Consider the following 11,627-nt stretch of genomic DNA (forward strand, 5'->3'; position numbering starts at 1 on the left):
CCTTCCCTTCCCTTCCCTTCCCTTCCCTTCCCTTCCCTTCCCTTCCCTTCCCTTCCCTTCCCTTCCCTTCCCTTCCCTTCCCTTCCCTTCCCTTCCCTTCCCTTCCCTTCCCTTCCCTTCCCTTCCCTTCCCTTCCCTTCCCTTCCCTTCCCTTCCCTTCCCTTCCCTTCCCTTCCCTTCCCTTCCCTTTTCATTTTCCCCAGTATTGTTTTTCTGTTCTCCTTCTCACTGCAGTCTTGATTTTGTTTCTTGTCCCTTAAGTATGTTTCCAAAGTGTTGCTGAAACATTTTCCCTTTCAATCCTACAAAAGGAGCTGTCACTGGTGAAGATCGGAGCTTATCCCTGAGCCCAGGAGCTGTCACCTTAGTCTTCCAATCGGACAAGGACGACTTCATTTCTCATGTAAATGCATTTGTCAGGTTTGCGTATTGTTTTTTCAGGAATGGAAAGTGTGTATAGAATGGATTTAAAATCAATTTTAAATGTAAAACGTCAGGGCAAAAAAGTTCTAATTACAACCTCTGCACACAATTTGCCAGCTGTGGGACTAGGAGTTTTCTTATTTACTGTGTTTTGTTTAACGTGTCTGAAGTTTAATGGACAGCAATCAAGGCGTGCTAGAAATCTGAAAGCACTTTATGCTTTGTTCTCTCCGTCATTTTGGTATAACAAACTAGCTTATGTTTTAAACCCTCCATGAGGTTAGTGGTTTCCCTAAAGGTAACAAGTCCCTGTGTGCTACAGTAAGACAGTAACAAAACATGAGGTATAGAAGTTCATCCTGTCATTATTCAGCTTCTGCCTATGGACACACAACTACGCTTATTTAAAGCGGTATCACCTTGAAACCTAATCAGCATTTTAAAAAGGACTTTGTAGCAGTTATTGGCTTTTGTCCTGGAGGGCTGAGGTTTGTTTTGTTTTGTTTTACATTCAGCATTTCCGTTTCTAGCTTACATTCCCCTGTTGTTTTGCATGAGGAAAGCGTGCAACTTTACAAAGTAGAACGGAAAGAGCTGCTTTTTAGTCTAACTTTTCAGTTTGTCGTAGGAGTTTTAAATGTGGTAGGAGTAAAACACCAGAAGTACTGCTGCCAAAGTTATATTCAAACTCGTCTTTCTTGGAGAAGCAGAAGAAGCCCAGGGAGAAATGAATTTGCAAACATGCTCTTCATGCTCTCCTTTCCCAAGATTTCTCTGAGATATAGCCCATCCTCTGTGGGTTTTGAGGTATATGGTTCCCAGGAGTGAAAAGGAGGGCCAAACATCTCTCCTCTTGGATCTCAGCATGCCAGGGCTTTAGTGTACTGCCACTTACAGCTCCGCTTTTTCACCTGGAAAAAGCGACCGCATGATGTAGACTGAGGAGCCCTCACAAATTAACTTGCCGTCACCAAGTGACGCCCAGAAAAGGTGTATTTAAAAGCTAGGCTCATTATAGAATCACAACAAACCCCTCATGACTGGTGCAGTAGACAGTGAGGTAGAGGGCGAGCCCTGGAAAGACAGAAGAAAAGTAGCAGTGAGTTCTGGGTACCTTTGTGCAGACGAAACAGAAAAACGCAGGCAGTGAAGTAATAGTGTTCCGTTACTAATGCCAGCAATAGATAATTGCAACAATTATCTGTTAGATCATAGGTACTAATTAACAGATAATTGCGCAACTCCGGAAATCAATAAATAACTGATTCCCCTCAGAGAATGTCTTCTACATTTTTATATTAAAAAGACTCCAGAGTTGTAATGGATTAAAATCCTACGGAAGGGAAAGAAATGGCATCAGCCACTAGTTCTGCAGAAGCGAAAAGTAATACTGATAGAGTTTAGATGGAAATTTTCACTTTGTGTGTTTAGTTTGGGGATTCTTTTTAAATCATTCATACCAGCGATTTAGTTCTTAAGGCTGTTTCTTTGAGATTAAGTGACAGGACTTCTGTTACTCTTTTCTTCTTGGAATGCTTCTTGATATTCTTACGTCAGCCAGAACTTCTGTCTCTGTTGCAGATGTGAACAATGACCGTAGCTAAGAAGCCCAAATCTTCAAAGCCTAAAAAGCCCTCTTCAAGGCGGTCTGGCAAATCCAAGAAACCAAGTCCTAAAATAGTGATGTCACGCACCGCCAACTGGGGCCGGATAGTGCCTGCAGAAGATTCAAGCCAAGTCTCTGTGGCCCAAGGACGTGGAGGTGCTATTTACTGTAGATCATCTGAAAAATCTAAGGCTTTTGCCCCAAGAGATCTAAGTAAGTGTGCGTTCTATCCTGCCTCCATTGTCTTCAAAGCAAAAGTAGAAAATGCAGTTCTTACTTGTTGCGCTGATAGAGAAGGGGACTACTGTGAACAAAGACTTCAAAAGCGAATCCCCTAAGGCAACTGAAGTGACTGATGTTACAGAAATTAATTTTGATATATTTACAGTCAACATTAAAATGGTTGACTAAAGTTGTTTGTTTTTTGTTTTTTGTTTTTTTTTTCCCAAAACATTGTGTTGACCAGCCAATATGAATTTGGTGGTATTAAAGCTGTCTGCAATAAGTTTTTCTGGTTTGGATTGTAGCTAGCTCCTCTAGGTGCTCCTGCAGAATAGTATTTTTTTAAATACCTTTCTTCGAAACAAACAAACAAGATCTCTTTTTAAATTTAACTTTCTTGCAGTCGTTAATGATGGAATTGCTCCGCCACAGAGCATTCTTTTTCCACCTGAGAAGATTTGTATGGATTGGCGAGAAACACAAAGTGTTGGAGTTGGCCTGTACAATCTTGGCAACACATGTTTTCTTAATGCTACTCTGCAGTGTTTGACCTACACACCCCCACTTGCCAATTACATGCTTTCTCTTGAGCACAGCCAGTCATGTGAGTACTTTCTAACAGTATTTTGAATCTGTTGGATAGCTCTGAAGGTGAAAGAACAGCAGTGATTCTGTGAGATAAGCTTATTTGCCTGATTTTACCTGTAGCAGCTGGCTTTGAGCACCGTATTAGCAGTGGGCTCCGAATAGCATATGGAGTGCAATTAATGCACCATGGTTTATTTATTTAGTTATTTGTTTGTTTGTTTGTTTGTTTGTTTATTAAAGGATCATTTATTGCTTCATGGGAATAATGAAGTGCATTGGACAGTAATGCATTTAGTAATAATTTTAGAGAGTAATACATTTTGCAGCCTGTGGAGTTCCATTCCTGTCAGCCTTTACAACTGCGACTTTGCAGTAGTCTTTTAGATTTCTCATCACAAAATGCATTTGAATACAGGCTTAGTGGATATTTTTCTTCTGTCAAGTTGTGTGAAATGAAATGTTACAAGACTGTTGGGACATTGGCATCTTGGGAGAAGAGAATGTAGCAAGGAGAGTGGATATGGTATCTATAGCTTAAATTGTACTTAGATGTTCGTAGGTATGGATATTTCGCTGGACTGGGATGCTTTGTTCTTTCACTCTTCAGGTCGTGAACAAGATTTTTGCATGATGTGCACGATGGAGACTCACATTAACCAGGCCCTGCGTTGCACTGTTGATGCCATCGAGCCTACGCATGTTATCAGTAATCTCAGTCGTAAGTGGCTTCAGATGTGTTTCTTTTCGATAGCTTGTAATCTTCAAATAATTATTTGATGTGTCTAAGTGGTTTTAACACTCCAATGAAGAGAGATTTTAGAAATACAAGAATGATTTCATTTTTAAATGAGGTCAATACTATCATCTTCTTATTTAGGAATAGGACAACATTTCCGTTTTGGCAGTCAAGAAGACGCACACGAGTTCTTGCGCTATACTGTTGATGCTATGCAGGAAGCGTGCTTGAACGGAAGCACCGAGTAAGCATAAACAAGTTCACTTTCATACATTCTCTAGCACCTTCTAGTCCTTTATTTACTCTCAGAAATGATCTCTAGCACCTTTTAGTGCCTTATTTACTATCAGCAACGCAAGTCTACATCATCCTTGGTTTTCATCAAACTCTTTGAAGAGTTAATTCTGTGCCTTAAATCTTCTGAGGTCTGATTATAATTTATTTCCAGATTGGACAGATCTTCTCAAGCTACCACCATCATTCATCAAATATTTGGAGGATTTCTAAGATCAAGAGGTACTTGAAAAAATATTCCTGTCCTTAGAACTGATCTGTGTCTTTTGTCAGTAGTAAAGCAGTCTGTAGTTTGTCTAAAGTAGTATCTGTCAACAACTTGAATTTGGACAGTTAGTCTCCTTCACATAATGTTAAGCATTTATATTTTGTTTCCAGTGAAGTGCTTGAATTGCAAAGCAGTTTCGGATACGTATGAGGCATTTCTTGATATCACTTTGGATATAAAGGTAAGATGTTTTCTAAATATAATTCATGATGTTTAAGTACATGCATAACTTTCTAAATTAAACTTGTTTAACTTAAAAAACCAAACCACATATAATGTTAAAACGTAAGAGCTTGGTGGTGCTAAGGAAGTGGATTGGACTTTGTCCTTCCGTGGAACCCATGTAAATAGTCTCCACATTTGCATTGGGTTTAAGGGGAAAGAATTCTCTTTCTGCAAAAATTATAATGCTGTCCTACTTCTTTGTTGTTCTACCTCAATATACATCTAATTGTTAGACTGATGAATTTGTCCCCAGTATTGATGACAAAGCACACTGTAGATGCTGTCTAGGCAACTGGGAAAGTATTTGTTCCAAAGTCAAATGCCTTCCAGGTGAGGTCAATGCTGAGCATGCTCTTTCTGCCTCCTTCTTCACAGTGCTCCTAGTAGATCGCTTGAGTATGTTAGTAAGATTCTCTTATAAACTACTAGTATGTCTCTGGAATTTTGAATTACGGTGACTTTACGCTCTTCTTTCTCGCTGCTCTAGGCGGTTTCGTCTGTTAGCAGAGCTCTGGAACTCTTTGTGAAACCTGAAGAGCTGGATGGAGAGAATTGCTATAAATGTAGCGAGTAAGATTTTGACGAATTAGGTCTTAATCCTAGATGTCAGTTTTCTATGTTGCATGACTCTGTTGGACTACCTCTAAACTTTGGATCTACTTACAAGTTTTGTGGAAGTTTATAAAAGACTTGGATTTTTGTTTCCTTGGAGGGGGGAAGTCTTGTTCATAGGCATTCCCTATGGGTTTGCAATTCTCTGGCTTGTATTTTGCCATCAGAATTCAAAAAGAGCTACTTTTGTTCTTTCTATTTATTAGCTCTCGACAGTACTTTTCTTGATGTAAACTGCCCAGTTTCCGTTGTTCTCTGGGCTAGTGGCTAATTTTCACTGCTTACACCGTAGGTCCTACCTTGGAGCGGGCAATGTGTCAAACTGAACTATTTTGTTTCAAAGGATGGCAGATGGGTTCAGTGTCTTTCCAGACAAGCTCAGTACATGAAGACTTCCTACTGTTAAATGTCTCCCTCCTGTAGAATGACCATGTGCTTCTGTTGTATTTTTGATGTTGATAGTCGACCTATGTTGGAGATTATTTGCAATTTCTAGCCCTGGGGACCAAGGCTCTCTCGTTCCGCTTTCAGTATTTGTATTTCCCTTGAAAGCTGAAAGAATGTATCCAGGATTGGAGTTCAAATAGCCACTTTTGTAGACCAAGAAATGGTACCTTGCCATCCAACCTGGTCATACCCTTTTGTGAGAGATTCCTGTTCCTGCTATGCTCTGAGTTGTTGGGAAAATTGACCTTCTTCTCTGTATTAACAAACCTGACACGCAGTGCATGGGTTTATGAAAAGAAAAAAGACCAACCTATTATGCAAGTAAATATCATTCAAATAGCATAGGCACGCGTGAGACATTAAAAGGAGTTTGTTTTGGGGGCGAAAAAAGAAGATGCCTTCAAACACTTATCTCTGCTTGTTTTTAAGGTGTAAAAAGATGGTTCCTGCGTCCAAGAGATTTACCATACACCGTTCTTCCCAGGTTCTCACAATATCACTGAAAAGATTTGCAGATTTCACAGGTGGAAAGATCAACAAGGTATATTTACCACTGTAATGCAACTATATCATTGTGTAATGGGACATCCCCCAAAGCTGAAAGTTGTTAATATTTTCAGACAATAATTGTAGACTAACGACTATGGCTTATTCTTTCTCTTAATATCAATAAAGTTCCCGCTTGACAAGAAGCATATGCTTTCCTCTGAGAAGGCTGATTCATCAGGAAACAGTTCTCTGCAACTTCTAGTCTTAACCGTTGTTTATGGGAAGACTTATTTGTAGTGAATCAAGAAATATATTCGAGAAATATATTCTAGAAATCAATTCTAGTCTGTGTTTTTTGGAAGTGTTTTTCTCTGGCTAGTCCACGAAGTACTCTGGGATAATTTTTCTATCTTCTTGATGTCTCTTTAGGAGGTGAAATATCCGGAGTATTTGGACCTGAGAGCCTACATGTCGCAGTCAATGGGAGAACCACTGCTCTATGCCTTATACGCGGTGCTGGTACATCACGGTGTCAGCTGTCACTCAGGACACTATATATGCTATGTAAAGGTAGAAGTCAACAGCATTTCTAACAGGGTAAAGGTTGTGCTGGCAAACCAATTAAAGCATGACTAGCAGCTACTGTTTCTAGGGAAAAAGATTTCATTATATTTTTATTTGACATGTGTGTATTTTGTTCCTATCCGTGATTTCAATTGGAAAACGTGCAATTCACCTAAAGAAATCGTTGTCTTTATTTGCAGGCTGGTAATGGACTTTGGTATCAGATGAATGATGCTAAAGTAGTGCATACTGACATTAAAAGAGTTCTTGGTCAGCAAGCTTACATACTTTTTTATATCAGGTAATAACAAATCTTAAAATGTGTTCAGAAGAGATTTACTTTCCTGTTATTGATATTTTTCTGTTTTGCAAGTGTTTTTCTTGCTATCCCGGGAGAAGATTATTATTTGTCTAATTCAGTTCTGTCTAACCTGAAATTCTCTGTGTCGTTTATTATCTTTTGTTGCTCGGCCTTAAACTGCAGCACTCATGTAAATTGCTATCTATGTGTTATCTGTAGCTGGCTAATTTAGAGAAGGAGAGAAATGAAGGCCATCTGTGGTGTAAGAATGAATTATTGCTGTGCAAGTGATAGTCTTAGTAGGAAGACTGTTCTCTACTTTTCAGTCTGTAGTCATGGCGAAGCCTTCTGTAGAGAAGGCTTCCATATCGTATGAGCTGTTCCTCTAAAATGATAGGATGGGATTTAATCCAAGAGTAGGCTGAAAGAAAAACTAAACTACGATCACTGCTCTTTTCTGAAGGCGCTATGATTTGACACTTGGAGAACGTGCGTTTTACTTGCCAGCACCATCTTATCCCTGTTCATTCCCTCCTGGTCAGCAGGGGGCTAATAGTAAGCAGGCTGGATTTCTGGGACCACGACTTCTTCCTCATATGATTAAGGTAATTCAGGGAAGCGGGAGGGCAGATAACGGCACCAAACTGCTAGTGGGTTTGGGGTTTGGTGTGGGGTTTTTTGTTTGGTTTTCGGCATCTTAGTTTTGTTTTCCTTCCCACGCTGCAGCTTTCTTCACAGCCCTCATGCTACAGCCAGAGTCATTCAAACAGTGGTTACTGCTAAATTGTGCAGCCATGCGACTCCATTACTTTATACCTCCAAGACAGCTTTCTAAAGCACAGAGAGCTACGCTCTTTGACTATTTAAGCAGAGTGTACTAATCCTCAAATCATTTAAAAGAGGACTTGTTTTTCCTATCCTCGTCACTTTAGCTAAGACAGGGAAAACTAAATGTCTTATTCCTGAGCACCAGAACGATTACTTCAGGCTTTTCAGGGTATGTTTAAAGGGGAAAATAAATATATTTGGGAATAGCAGCAGGTAATGTTAAGTTGCTTGGCTGTTTTTCAAAGATGATGTTAATTTGATACCAATCTGCAGTAAACCAAAAGCAGGAATTGAATACGCTTATTGGACTTGCATTTATCCTTAACGGGCAGTGTGTTTTTCTTTTTAGGTGTTAAGACCATTTGTAGAAACACTCAGTAGGAGAGTTTTGTGTTTCAAAATGTTACATGCAGTGTTTGCGTTAATCCATCTTGCAATTTCTTCTTTTTAAATACAGAATTCAAGCCGTTTAAATGGAAATGGATCCATAAAAGAGGACGCAAAGACCACTGGTGTCACCCTAAAAAGGCCATCTTCAGCACCACCAATGGCCTGTGTTCAAAACCAGGCAATTACCAGGCCTTCAATTACTGATACGTCAAGAAAACAGAAGATCACCATCAGTATTCACAATAAATTGCCTGCTCGTCAGACTGTGTCACAGCCTGACTTTCTTAGCAGTGCTGTGGAGGATGAAGATCTCTACCAGGCTGTTCCTTCATCCACAATTACAAATTTGGTAATGCAAATGAAGCAAATGCAAACAAACAAAAAAGTTTCTGATGAAATTTTTGTGGAGCCAACAGTGAATGAAAATCCTAAACTCAGCTCTGATAACACAGTCCCTTATGGTGCAGAATCTTCAGGAAAATCTGAGGAGGAGTCAAAGGGCTTATTTCAAAGGAATTTGAAATGCAATGCAATGTCCTCTAATGGAATTTTGGTGTGAAAGGTAGTCCGTACATTGCAGCATTCCAATTCTTCCTGTCAGAATGCTGACAAAGGAAGATCCCAGCATGAGCTGCCAAAAACAGATTCACTAAATGGTGCTATTAGGTTAGTTAATGAATCTAAAGAAAACGGACTGAAACTTGATGATTCCACTTGCCGAGTAGAACCTGTTAAACCTTCTGAGATGTTCTTTTCTAAAACAAATGGATTGCTTGAAACATAGATTTGCTCCATCGAGAATTTCTCACCTACGATGTATTCGGGAGTGTTTATTGTGTTCCTAATTCAGGTGAAATACTGAGAAAACACAGCACACACGTGATCATAAGACTTTGTGGTATTATCCCCTTAGAATTTGCAGACCTGAGCTTACATTAGAACTTGTCAACTTAAGCTCAGCTGAGATAAAAATTCCTAAGTTTCATAAAGTAGATTTTGGGGGGTGAGTTGGGGTTATCTTTGAAGTGTAGATAATGCATACAACTCACAGCGGTCTTGCTTACCATTTAATGGAGAAATTCTGACAAGACTAGTCCTCAGTACTACTACAAATAGTATTTTTTTGTCTGCTGACTTGTGCGTTTTAATTGCAGATGCCTGGAGCTATGCCTTCAGTCAATCGAGAAGTCATCACGGAGTCCTTCACAGCCAGCCAGCTGAACAGTTTGTCAGAGGAAATGAGGTAAAATGAGCACAGTCTGATTAAGACAAGACTTTATGGAAGTTCGTTACAGTTTTATCTGTCTACTAATAGTATTTAATGGAAGGATTTAAATTAGTACAATTCCATACTGTGTGTCCAGTGTCACGAACAGAACTAATGATCAGCACTGAGCATATCACTCTGATGCAGGTTGGTGCCTCAAGGAGAACTTGTGTTCCTTTATAGAATGTTTTTCCATTTTTCTCCACTGTCTGGAGAAACACTGGCTGTTCCCCGCTCGCCCCTATGCCTTTTTTCTCAGAGCAGCAGGTGGAAGGAGACAGATGCGTTTGCTTTTTTAGTGCAATGGCTTCAGAAGCAAGAGGGGAAAAAGCACTTTCTCTGGGAGCTGAAGAAGGTGTCCTAATCACAGGAGAGGTTTCTAAATGGCATATCTTTGCGAGGGTTCCTGTAGTCCGGAGGTTTTTGTTTGTTTGTTTGCCTTTGGAAGGTTTTACTCTTAATATTCACGTCCTTCAGCAGAAGTGAGAAATGGGTTTTTATTTTATGCAGTGTTGCGGAACCTCCGAAATCTCCTGGGAACGATGAATACCTCGCCCAGTACCAATGTGATGACCGTGGAGACAAGGAGAAAGCAAGAAGATCAAAAGAACGTGACCTCATTTCAAAAGAAACCGTTTTGTCCGGCAAAGAGTCTTGTGAGCCTGGTGAGAAATTGCGGCAAACTTCCTCTCTCAAGTCTGACACTGAATGTAGCTCTAACAATCTTTCTTCCTTAGCTATTGCAGATAGACGCCAAGATACAAAGGACAAGACTAAAACCACTGAGAAAGAGCATTACCGAAGCAAGAGGGAACATGCTCCTAGTGAAGAGAAGGAGAGTCAAAAAGCAGGTCCTTCCAGCAAGAGGAGGTGTTCTCAGAGCGTGGAATTTGTTGAGCAAAAGAGTCACAAGCAGGAGTACTGGGAGGGAAGCAGGTACAGATCTTTCCCTCGTGAAAGAAACAGCCCTGAGAATGGCAGAAGAGCAGTCAAATATTCAAAGTACAGATCTGGCAGCGGAGGAAGATCAGAACAAGGTAGCAATAGGTACTACCGATCCAAAGGGGAAAGAAGTTGGAGCAGAGAAAGATACTATCGAGACGAAGCACGGAGATGGGAAAGATGTGGCTATTACAAGGATTACTATTCACCTCATGCGACAGGAGACAGTAGAGAGAGAAAGTTCTCTCACGGCGATTCAGCCTTTGACAGATGGACTGCAACTTACTACAGCAGGTCACATAAGCATTATCATTACAAAAGCGGATGGCCTCACGGTTCCCTCTTGAGAGAGGAAGATGTACGTCGCTTTAGCACACCCCGAGCAGACTTGCATCGTTGCTCGGTACCTCAGCAACATTCCGGAAGACATTCTCGTGAAAGACATGCGCTTCCACCTGTGTCAGCTCATTTGGAGAACTGTCGCCAGAAAAATGAAACAGAAGGAAACAGAAAAAGAAAATATACCCGTGCAGAAGGTAGTGAAAGTGAAATAGAAAGGAAAGACAGAAAGATAGAAAAGGAGCTTTTAGGTGGTGAAAAAAATGCAAAAATATCACAAGTTCTGGAAGAAACAGAAGTCTAAGGATAAAGATGGAGAGAAGGATTCCAAGTAAGCAAGGATTCCAGCATACTCCGCATTTTTTATCCTAATTCTTTTCTGGGTGCTTCTCATGTCTTCCTTTTTTTTTTTTTTTTTTTTTTTTTTTTTCTGGTAGTTTCTAAGTTCTTTAGATAGCACCAGCTGGCTGGGGATCATGTTGTTAGGTTGATCAGTGAAGACAGGAAAGCTCTTGCTGAATTGTGTCAGAGCACTAGCTTTGGACCACATAGTTCGAATCACATCCGTACACCATTCCAGATTAGGTTAAAAGATTTTTTCTGCTTGCACATATTCCAGAGCTAGCCGTTGTTAATGATCTGTGTACAAACCAGGACCTATGGTCCTTCAATCTGACGGCTTAAGTTTGCTGCATCTAAAGTAAGTTGCGTGTGCACAAAGCACCACAAAATAGCTGACATGCTGCAAATCATCACCTGTGGTAAAATAAATCAAGTTTCATATAGGCAACAAGTGCCACATCTTTTTTTCCCTTTTTAACTTGCATGTTTCTTTCAGACTTCATGATTTGTGTTTCTGTGCGCTCCGCTTTGACAATGCCAATCGCAAGCGTAAGAAAAAGAAGAAAAAGGAGAAGAAAAAGAAGAAGAAGGAGAAACACCAGGAAAGCGAAAGGCTCCTTGGAACACTTGGATCCTCGTTTCCAGAAGATAACGCGGGAGAAGAAGGAAGAATGCCATCCTCCAGATGGCTCTTCATGTCAGTAATGCAGAAGTGAGAGCAGTAAACAACCTTACAAGGAAGGG

This window comes from Aythya ferina, assembly GCF_964211825.1.
Source record: "Aythya ferina genome assembly, contig: HAP1_SCAFFOLD_141, whole genome shotgun sequence".
NCBI lineage: Eukaryota > Metazoa > Chordata > Aves > Anseriformes > Anatidae > Aythya > Aythya ferina.